Here is an 11,975-nt window from a genome sequence, read left to right as displayed (position 1 = left end):
GAATGATGCAGAGATAGTGACAGTAAACTTTTTAGGGGAAGACCTAAATGCATTAACTTAATGTTTAACAAGTTTGGGTCCCATTCCGGTTGGTGCTGATCTTCCTGAACTCCCACTGAGTTCAATAGGAACTGAAGCTGGTTGAATTTCACAGGAAGCGCTCAGAACCTTTGGTCCTTTATTTTCCCCATTGCAGATTTCTGCAGTGCTTGCTCCTTGTAATGGCAAATACAGGCTGTTTTTCACATTAAAACAGAAGCAAGGGGAGCACTTCACTCTTTACATTCCTGCTATGCTATTCATTTTTAATCTCTTCTCCAAACCCTCCTGGTTTTCCGCAACATTTAATCAGTACCCCAAGCACAACCACCTCCTCACCTCTCTGTTCCTTTACTGTATTGTTGTTCCACTGAAGAAGGCTGTTAAGCTCCTAGTGGAATGTGTTTTCCTCTACATTGTTGTATTACCAGAGAGGCTGGCTGGTAAATGCCAACAGTGCTGCTATATGTGTTTGTATACCTAGATCCCATTGAAAATGATAAAGTAAGAAAGCAACGTGAACAGTTAGCAAACAGAGAGAAAAGTCTCTCCGGAGCCATTAGCTGCTTTTCACAATCCTGTTTTATCTTCACCCAATATGATTTGAGGATATTAGACTCAGTCTACTGCCAGCCATTTCAGGAAGTGGTGGGAGCCAGCAGCTTGATTCAGTTTTTAAGGCTTATTCATTTTATTAGAGGACAACTCTGAAGGGACACTGCTGTGTTACTGGAAGTGAATACTCTCCTTTTCCACCCACCTTTGACACACTTTACGAGGAAGCATGGTCTAGCGGTTAAATCAGAAAACAAGGAATGAAATCCTGGCCCTATGAAGTCAATGGGAGTTTTGCTATTGGCTTCAATGGGGAATTTAATATTAGGCATTAAAAGATGAGTCTCCTTCCACTAATTTGCTGCGATTCTGAGGAAGTCACTTAATGACGCTGCTGGGTAAACATGGGAGTGACACTCTATATCTCGGGGGAGCACCCTGTAACCTCCATATTAATCATTTATATATAATTATGATATTTCATATAAAGCATGCCATGTAAGCCATAGATGCCACCCACACCAAATTCTGCCCCCTCCCCTGAGCGCGCCCAGCCCTGGCTCCTCTCCCTCCCTCCCAGGACCTCCTGCATGACGCTGAACAGCTGATCTGTGGTGGGTGGCAGGCACTGGGAGGGGGAGGAGCTGATCAGGGGGGCTTCCGGTGGGTGCTGAGCACCCACTATTTTTTTCAGCGCCTATGATGTAAGGAAAGGTTATGATCTGCTGAAAGCCATTGTTCTAGCTAACTATGTATATTATTAGTGCATATGAAGTTATGAGATTGTGTTGTATGGTTGTCACTAAAATATGTTGTGAGTTAGGGAATTGCCCAGATATTAGATGCCCAGAGACAACAAAAAGGGAGGTAACCAGCACCTGAGCGGGTGTTGAACAACCATCAACAGCCATTGTCCAGCAAGGGAGTTACAATTTAATGACTCACTTGTACAAGGCCTCAGCAGGGGAATTGCTCAGCCTTGCCTGGTGACTCAGCAATGCCCACCAGACATGCCTGGACTTGTGTTCATGAACTGAGGATATAAAATAGAAGACAGAGGCTGCATGGTTTGTCCTTTCTCCTCTCCCACCTACACTGAAGGCAACGAGAACGCTGGAGCTGAGGAGACTGGTCCTCAACCTAACAGGGAGAGCCTGTTTATGAAAGACTGTAACCAACCTGTAGTATCCAGTAGGGTGAGAAAAACTGCTTAATCCAGCTATTCCAAGTCTAATAAAATTGAGACGTTAGACTGCATGCTTATCTTTTATTTTCTTTTGGTAACTACTCTGACGTTTTGCCTATCACTTATAATAATTTAAAATTGATCTTTTGTAATCAGTAAACTTATTCTAATGTTTATCCTTACCAGTGAGTTTGACTGAAGTGCTTGATAAATTGTCTCAGGTTACAAAGGCTGGTGAATGTCCACTATCCATTGACGAAGTGGTGAACCAATTAATAAACTTACATTTGCTCAAGAAAGGGTCTTGAGAAGTGCAAGACAGTACATTCCTGAGGTATAAGGCTAGGAGCTGGTGGCAGGAGGAGGGAATTTGGCTGGTGCCTTTCATTGTGTGATTAATGAATGGCTCTGGGAGCATTCATGCAATCTAGCTGGGTGTAGAGCTCCACATGTAGTTGTACTGAGTGGTAAGAGCATCTGCAGGGGTTTGCTGCTTGTCACCAGTAAGGCATTGTGAGAGACTAGATTAGTGAGTTAAGGGGGCACAGCAATCTCACAGTCCCAGATTGCACCCTGGGGATCCCATCACAATGGGAATCCATATTTGAAACTTGGGAGCTTAAATCCTTCCTTTGGGTGCTCAAACCACCATTTACAAGGGTTGCCTAAAAGGGCATTTAGTTTTCCAAATGCTTTGTAAGTGCTCAGCTGCCAGGATTTAGGCACACAACTATGAAAATTGAGTCCTGTCTGAACAGGAAATAGGTAGCCAAAAAAAAAAAAAAAATGAACTGCTTGAGTTGAATATGAAGAGAAGATGGGAAACAGAAAGCTGTTGTTTTCTGAATGACATGATTATATTCATGACAGTTATTTTCAGCGATTTAATATAGTTAAGGCTTCCTGTTTGGGAAAATTATTTGTGTGTATATTGGTGGAACTTCTCAAAATACTTGAGCTGCCAATCGTACACTGAAACGGACAGGTAGGTGTGTGGAAGCTGCATGACAGATATTAGGAGAATGGATTTAATTGGTCATATATGATTTTGGTTTGGAAGCCAGGAGGAGTACGCCCCCATCTGTCCTCAATCAGAAGATCTGATAGTCCACAGCAAATGTTGGTAAATTTGCCTCCCCCTTTTCCCTCACCCCTGCCAGGGGTCATCTCACAATAGATGATCATGTGGAGACTAGGATAAAACTGCAATTTAATTTTCACATATGACCAGAAACAGGACTTGAATGTAAGTGATAAACTAGTGCATTAACTAACCCCCAATGCCATATCAAGAATTAAAACCAAGCAATCAGCATTTTAATAGAACATCCCTGATTTCTGATAAGGGTCCAAAAAGCACTTGGCAACAAAGGTCCAACATTAAAATCCAAGACCAGGAAATTTAAAGGAAAGCAAGCTTGAATCTACCACACAGTGCAAAAATTAGGCTTCTGAATCTCAGTTACTGTCTCAATATACATAAAAGAAGAAGTCACTTTCAACGCATTGAGATAATTACTCTTCTGTGCTCAAAAACACAAATGTTTAAAGACCGATATTGGTAAGGATGCATGTCACAAACTTTCACAGGAAAAACATTGCCAGTAGGTTTCACTCCTCCTCCCTATCTTCCCTCCTCCATAATCAGCTAAAATAACATGAAATGTCAAGCGGAACACCAAGACTAATTCAAGGGTAAATTGTTCCCAAAATGTTTATAGAAGCATAAAAAGTTAAATTTGTTTTATTGTGTGAATTTTCATATCATGCAATGACAGCTATTGTGGCAGATTCCATCCAGTTATTGTGAGTGATCTTAGTGTGATTCAAACATACACAAAGACCTAGTCTGGGACCCAAAGTACTTATATTCTCAGATGGACAGTCAATACAGTATTGCCACAAAATCCACAAGTTGGCTAAAAGAAGCCCCCAAAATGAGGAAGGTGGAGATTCCTTCTGTAAGATATAGTTATGAGTAGGGTTCTGTGTCCATCACGGAGGTCACAGAAGTCACAGTTTCTGCGACTTTCCATGACCTCTGTGGCTCTGGGGCCAGTTGCTCAGGTGGTCTCCAGGACAGCCACACCAGCCACTGCTCTGGTGGCCCCAGGCAGCAGTCCCCGGCTGGCCAGCTGAAGCAGCCTTGGTCCACTGGTCCTGGCAGCGGTCCCCAGCCAGCCAGAGCAGTCCTGTTCCATTGGCCCTGACAGTGGTCCCCAGCTGACCGGCAGGCTGGCTGGCTGGAGCAGCCATGGTTCACTGGTCCTGGCAGCAGTCCCTGGCCGGAGCAGCCTCTCCTGCCCCACCCCCTGGGACGCCCTTCCACCCCCCCAAGATTTAATCACAGGTATTTTTAGTAAAAGTAATGGACAGGTTACAGGCTGTGAATTTTTGTTTAATGCCCGTGTCCATTAATTTTAGTAAAAAATATATGTGACTAAATCATAACCTTAAATATGATATGAATTGTGGAAGTATAAAGAGACAAAGGAAGTGGTTAGGTGGGCCAGTTGGTGGAAAGATTGCAAAAATGTAAGTGGAGTTGTACAGGGTCCTGAAGCTGAGGACAAGAAATCTGAACTTAATGCAATGGACAGTGAAGAGATGTAAATAAGGGAGTGACATAATCACACTGGTGAGAAGATTGTTTTCACAGCTGCATTCTGGATGGGCTGGAAGGTGGCAAGGTGAAAGGTAGAGAAGTCAGAGAGGAGAGGATTGCATTAATCAACATAAGAAATGACTACGGCAAGGGCTACCATGTTAGTTGTAGGCATGAAAAAGAAAGGATGAATTCTGGAGACACCTTGGAGACAAATACAACAGTATTTGGCAAAGGTCTGGATTTGTGTGTGTATATGGATGGAAGGCAGAAGGAAAGAAAAGAATAAACAAATGACATCCAGTTTGGAAAGCCTAGGTGGTGGGAAAGGTGGTGGCATCATTGACAGTGATAGGGAAAGGAGGCAGATGGGAAGGCTTGACAGGAAAGATAAGGAGTTCATCTTCTATCATATTGAGTTTCAGTTTGTGGCTAGTCATCCAGAGTGAAGTATCAGAGAGTCAGCCAGTGAAAGAATTGTGTAGTCTGTCAGTGGGAGAACCCTGTCTTTGTTCATGAGTTGTAGAGTCCTTCAACAGAAAAGTTTCCATGCCTCTTATATGTGGGTTGATGGATCTATAAATCTGGAGCAGATAAAATTGGGATAAAATAAACATGAGAAACAAAAGTGCATGTCAGTAAATATTATATAAAATGTATTGCTGCAACATGTCACTGAGTCCAAGAACTTAGCAGGATACAGAGAAGAATTAAACATTTATATTGATGTTACATTAAATAGAATAAAAATTGAGGGATATAAATCCTCATGCTTCCGGGCGTAAGCCAACCATTGGTGACCTGGTATTGGTCATTGTTGGCGACAGAACTAGGTGGACCATTATTCTGATTTGGTATGAAAATTCCCATGTGACTTGGGAAATGAATTTATTGACAGTTTTTCATGTTTACAATTCCATCTTGGAAGTTATGCAAATATTAAATTAAAAAATATATAATAATTCCATAATCAGCTTAACAGCAATGTTCCCTGTCTTGAATGATTGCTATGCGGGAAACACACAAAACATAAAAATTCTGCATTTAGAATGAACAGATTTAGTGGTTGGATGTAACATAGGTATATTCTAAATAAATGATTCTTAATCTTTGTATTCATCCATCTAGTCATGAACAAAATCCCACAGAGCCCACTGTATCCAAAGAAGAAGTGAGGTTTTTACTCACGAAAGCTTATGCCCAAATAAATCTGTTAGTCTTTAAGGTGCCACCAGACTCCTTGTTTCTTTTTGTATCCAACTTTGTTAGTTCTTTAGCTGCAGTAGAATGAGGATATCTGTGCACAGAAAGCACTTACTCTCTGTGAAACAATGTAGACTAAAGATCATTTCTTCCATAGACTGTTGTGGTTTACAAATCATGATCATGACTATACAAAAATAATTAAATGGACATTCTTGATTGACAGCAACACATGTTCTTTCTCTCCAGAATACTGATGAATAAAACCACCCTCATCTTTACTGTAGACAAAACAAATAACAGGCAAAAATACATTCCTGTATGTTGGAGGTTTGAAGAAGGGGACTTATTTATTTTCATTCATAATGCAAAATCCTGGTCCCACTGAAGTAAAGAGCAAAACTCCCATTGACTACAGTGGGGACATGATTTCACCCCTAAGTTCTAATAACAGTTCTTACAGGTCTGGTGTACAATGGGGAAATTTCCTCCCAAATTCTAACTGGTTTTAAAACTAGGTCAGCTAAACAGATTTTAAAACTGGTGGGAGCTGAAGTGTAGACCAGGCTCCACTGTTTTTACTGATTTTGTTCAAAACCACCCTAAGCAAGTTTTGAATTTGGTTCAGGCTGCCCAGACCCTGACCTGTTCTATGGCTCCAACCAGTTTCAAAATCCGTTTAGCTGAACTGATCTTGAAACTGGGTTAGAGAAAGTATGTGTGTGCATGTGTGTGTGGCAGGGTGTGGGTGCTGCTAAACTTCCTATCTCAATATCTTACCTTGGGCAAGTCCTCTGGCAAGCTGCCCCGCACTGCCTGGCTCCGGCTTCCTGCCTCCGACCTGGCCAGGGGGTGGGGAGAGGCACCAGAGATCGGGGCTTCAGCCACGGGGCCCTGCGGCCCCCTTGAAAGGGCTCTGGGGGTCCGCGGACCCTGGTTGAGAACCGCTGATCTAGATGAGTTGGTGAACCCCCGGAAAACCTCTGCATACCCCAGAAGAGCTGTGTGCGTGCCCCTGGTTGAGAACCACTGAGCTAGAGAGACTTTTAGAGATGTCGGTAATACAAAGGTCTTTCTGTACCCAGTAAAGCATAGGAAGGAAGTTACAGCTGAAGTGGAGGAGGGACAGGCTGAGATCTGTTAATTCTAGAAAAGTGACAGTCTGTCGTACTAAGAAGGAAAATAAAAGTAGATGACGGCCAAAATGAAAACTATAAACATCTATGGGCCTGGTCTAGCTCCAATTGACTTGAATGGTGTTGGGCCAGATCCCTGTGCCAGAAGCTTACAAGCAAAACTAGATGATCTAGAATGCCTGGAAACAGAAGAGGACCATGACATAATAGGCAATATTAACACCTGATGAAAAGACAAAAATCATTGTAATCCCTGGTTGTAAATTCTACAGGAAGGGCAGAATATGGCTGTTCTTAATCTTGGTAAAAGTGGTCAGATTTAAATGGTGCAGGTTGGAGAAAAGACTTTTGCAGAACAGGGGCCCTGATTGCTGTTATTTGCTTCCCAATGGTTTATCTAAGCTTAAACTGGTTGAGCTACAGGGCATCATGCAAGAGCTACCTGAATGTATTACATTTGGATTTGAGTAAGTTGTTTTTGTGGTTCAGGATGTTCTCAAAACACATTTTTATGGTACTAGATAACACAGGCGCTGGCTTCTTACTTTCCCCAGGGGTGCTCAGGCCCCACTCAGCGACAGGCCCCACCCCTGCCATAACTTCACATACAATGATAGCACATATAACTTAACAGGATAGTAATGTTCAACAGATTAACACTTTTAAAATGATACTTACAAGGCATACTCTGTACAAAATATATCACAATTATATGATAGTGGTGAGTTTGGGAGTACGAGGTGTTGATTTGGGGTACAGAGTGTCACACTTATTCTACTTATTCACTAAATAAAATTTATAAGTAATACTTAAAAGGAAAAAAATGCTTTTATGAGTGTGGGTGGATGTGGGGTTTTTTTTGTTTTGTTTTTTGGTTGGTTGGGTTTTTTGTTGGCTGTTTTTTCTCTTGACTAGCAAAGCTCTTCATGAAATAATCCTTGTGTGGCATTATAGTACATTGGGAAAATAGGCCATAAAGCAATCAAAATGCTTTTAGTGTTTTTATAGTACTTTCGGTGAAATGAATAATTTGCCCACATGCATATTCAGTAGGTCTCTTCACTCCATGCTTGAAAAGAAGGGAATGAAAATGAATGTTCAATGTAGAGAGAGAAAAATACAAAAGCACAACAGTGCTGTGCTACACGTGGAATAGATAGACTAAAACTTGATCTGCCATTTCTTCACTAATAAACAACTACAACAAATGGTGACAGCTTTCAGTTTCAAAGAAAACAGATTACTTTTTTCAGTACCGCTTTCCCACATGTTACTGATGTGTTGAAATGTAGGCAGGTTACAAACAAAGACAAAATGCTCAGACTTCACAGGGGCGATGGAAAGGAAGAGCAGCAAGCCTTCCACTTTATCACACAGAATTGTCTATCAGTTTGTTCACCTGAATGAATCCCTTACTGAAGGCACTGGAAACAATGGAACTGCCATACTGGAGTAGACCTAAGGTGCTCTGCTACAGACAGGATCCTGCACTAATGGCCACTGCCAGGTACTCCAGAGAAAGATGTAAGAATCCCACAGTAGGCAAATGTGGCCTAATCTGCCCCCATCATTAGTCCACTGCCTGGTCTCTAATAGAATGGTTTAAGACCTGAAACATAACGTTTCATAGTCTTTCCAAAATTTGTTATAATTAATTATCTGTCCAATTGAATGTCTAATCCTCTTCTGACTCTTGGGTGGGCTTGGTGAGTTCTGTAGCATGGCCTTGGGAGTTTATGGTGGATAGGCTTCATAATCCCTGCAATGTCCCCTGGTGGCACTCTCCACAGCAGCATAGAGCAGTGTGGCCAGTGAATTCAGGATTCACTGGCTGAAACGCATATTTAGCAGCATACATAGAACAGTGGCTCTCAACCTTTCCAGACTACTGTATCTCTTTCAGGAGTCTGATTTTGCTTGTGGACCTCCAAGTTTCACCTCACTTAAAAACTACTTGCTTACAAAATCAGACATAAAAATACAAAAGTGTCACAACCCTCTATTACTGAAAATTTTCTTACTTTCTCATTTTTACCATATAATTATAAAATAAATAATTTGGCATATAAATATTGTACTTACATTTCAGTGTATAGTACATAGAGCAGTATAAACAAATCATTGTAAGACATTTTAGTTACTACTGACTTTTCTAGTGCTTTTTGTGTAGCCTGATGTAAAACTAGGCAAATACCTAGCTGAATTGATGTACCCCTTGGAAGACCTCTGTGTATCCCCAGGGTACGTGTACCCCTGGTTGAGAACCCCTGACATAGAACACTGGCGATGTTCCACCCCACCTTTGAATTGAGGAAGATTTCATATCCTCCAATCCCAGCCGCCAGCATTGGTCTCCTATATAAAGGCTGTTCACTCCATTTTGTAAATTGGACTGGATTTTGCCCATTGTATATTTTGAAAATGCAGTTTTTTAAATTAAACCTTGTAAAATATGCTATGAACAGTATAAAATAAGTGCAATTAGTATAAGTATTTTGTAACGGGTAGTGAACATTTTAATATCAACTTCCCTAAGGTCTCTTTAAAGTTGGTGCTCATAAAAGATTTCAGATGCACATTTTTGGAGTTCCCTTTTTATACACAGAATTGGTACAGCATGGACACTTCTTCAGTGTGCCTTAACAGTGACCTCAGGAAGCCACATCTGAGGGTGAAATAATACTTCAAGTTTCTATCTCCATGTCCATTCAGTTGCAACAGTCAGCTAGGATGCCATTGTGTCAGCTAGGCATGAGCTGAGACTGTCAGTTCAGATACTGGGATGATAAACCCAACATAACAGATTTCACACAGGCCGCTTGTCAAGCTGTCTACAGTGACTCAAGAGTGTGAGTACCAACCTCAGGACAGACTGTTAGGGAGCAACAAACCCCAAATTGGCTGTGAGTTCTATACTTAGACTTCACCAACCAATTATCAAGTGTAAACTCCTCAGGCACTCTAACTGCTTTAACATGGAGTCACAGATAGTCCTCTTGGATTCTCCAATCTGTTTTGTGATAGATGATGCCTTACACCAAGAATCACAGGACTTGTGATAGATGATGCCTTACACTTACCACAGGTCTATCGCACCTTAGATCTCACACCAAAGACAATGTTGGTAGCTAATCCTATAATAACTATATATAGATTTATTAACAGGAAAAGGAAACGAGAGTTATTTACAAGGTTAAAGCGGGTAAACGTATATACACAAATGAGTTACAATATTAAGTTCTGAAGATAATAGAAGCTTCTATAATAAGCAAGCTCTGTATGTTCTTTAGGGCTAACCCAGGCTAAACAACTAGGGACCTCTTGCTTATGCCTAGAATACCTTGCTCTCCAGAGTCTAAGCAGCATAGAGATACAGTTTCTTCTGGTTAGGGGTTTTTATTCTCCTCCTCCCTTGTATTCTGAGATGCAAATTCAGCTGATGGGAGGAATCCACTTGCATGACTCATCTTTATGGGGCGGTGATAGAAGAACAACGAAGTCTTTTGTCCTCTTTAATGTCCCACAATAATCCATCATCCTGTCGAAGGACCTTCCCTGTTCAGCAGGATGTAACACATTCTGTTGGAGACCAGCACTTCACAATAGTTAATGTCTCTCTCCTGTCTGATGATGATTTACAGAGGCTTACAATACAAATGCTCAAATATTAGCTTACAATATGGAATACAGATGTTATAAGCAGGGATACACATTTTCCATGATAAAAACCCCCCAAATTCACCAATTAAAAAATGCACAAATCCACGTTTTTCTGCGATTAAAATGAAATGCTGAATTTTAGTGTCCCTAGCCACATTATATATAGGTATCAGTTGACCCCACTGTTTCAGACTCTTGTTTTCATTTCTTTTCATTCAGTTTGTTTAGCACTTTCCATGTTTTCTACAATTGTCTGCCTTCTAACCATCGACAGCCTGGCTGCATACAGCACAGCACATTACCATCAATGTGAAATTTGTCCTTGCCAAGCTCAGTGACACAGTCTTTAGGGAATGATTTCAAAAGTTTTCAGCATCTTTTCATAACTTTAATTACTCATGTCTGGAGGCTGAAGTGAAATTTGAGATGCATTAAAAAAACTTTATCTTTACTTCCTGTTTGTATGCACTAAAGCGATGTTTCAAAATATTCTTTTTGTGGGAACCAACATTGTTAAAAGAGCCATCAAGCTTCCACTTAGAGACATATAGTGTTATTATGAGATGTGTACAGAGGAGACCATATTCGGGTGGTTAAAGTTACCTTAAATGGAGTTACCCACACAGTACACAACACTGAATTCATTTTGATTAAAGAACAAAAAAGTTTATTTAATTATATAGAGATTTTCAGTGAGTACAAGTATTAAAGCATTGAAGTCAGAAATGGTTACAAGAAACATAAAGATAAAACGCTTCCTAGTACTTAACTTAACAAACTAGACTTGGTTCAAAGTAAAAATTTTACCACATGCTCTCAACAGCATTACTGACCAATCTTCGGGTCAGGATCCCTCCCAAAGTCAAAGAGATGGATTCTTTTGTCATCTTACATTCAAGACAGATGGGTAGGGAGAGAAAACTTGGGGTGTTTTTGCTACTCACTTTTATAGCTGTCACCCTTTGAAATGCATTCCCTGAAAATGACCCCTAGATAAAGTTCTTTCTAGCTGACAGCAAGGAGACATGGAGTCTCGTGGGTTGTAGATTTGATACTGTCCCCTCTCTCCCCTCTGTTGGCTGAGAAGCAGATTTTCTTTGTCTTCTTCCTTCTTTTTGCAGTCAGGTCTCTGTTTACAGCTTATATGCAAATTGAGGTGAACACACATCCCTTTGTTTAAGACATGCTTGATCAGTTTTACCTAATCAAGGCTACTTGAGTTTGAACATGTGCCTTTATCATCATACAGGGGGATTTCATAACTTTGCACAGAATATTGCTACATACCTTTTCACCGTGGTATTATTGACCAGTGAGTTATTAATTTTCAAATGGTACCCTTGAAAGCATATTTTGTACAAAGATTATTACAATAGTGTGTAGGGCGTGAATACAGGGGTGCATTCGATCATAGTATTTCAAAGAGGGAGCTTACCAAATTTGTCAGTTATTTACTTGAAGATTTGTAATGGTGCCTGGCATTACAAACCCTCTCCCCCCCCCCGCAAAAAAAACACACTCAAAAAACAAAAACAAAAAAAAACCCTCCAGCTTACTAGCAAAATACTTTTCAAAGTAAAAGGAAACATTG

This window comes from Chrysemys picta, chromosome 2 (genome assembly GCF_011386835.1).
Source record: "Chrysemys picta bellii isolate R12L10 chromosome 2, ASM1138683v2, whole genome shotgun sequence".
Taxonomy (NCBI): domain Eukaryota; kingdom Metazoa; phylum Chordata; order Testudines; family Emydidae; genus Chrysemys; species Chrysemys picta.
The sequence above is the reverse complement of the archived record's forward strand: the minus strand, read 5'-3'. Positions refer to the sequence as shown.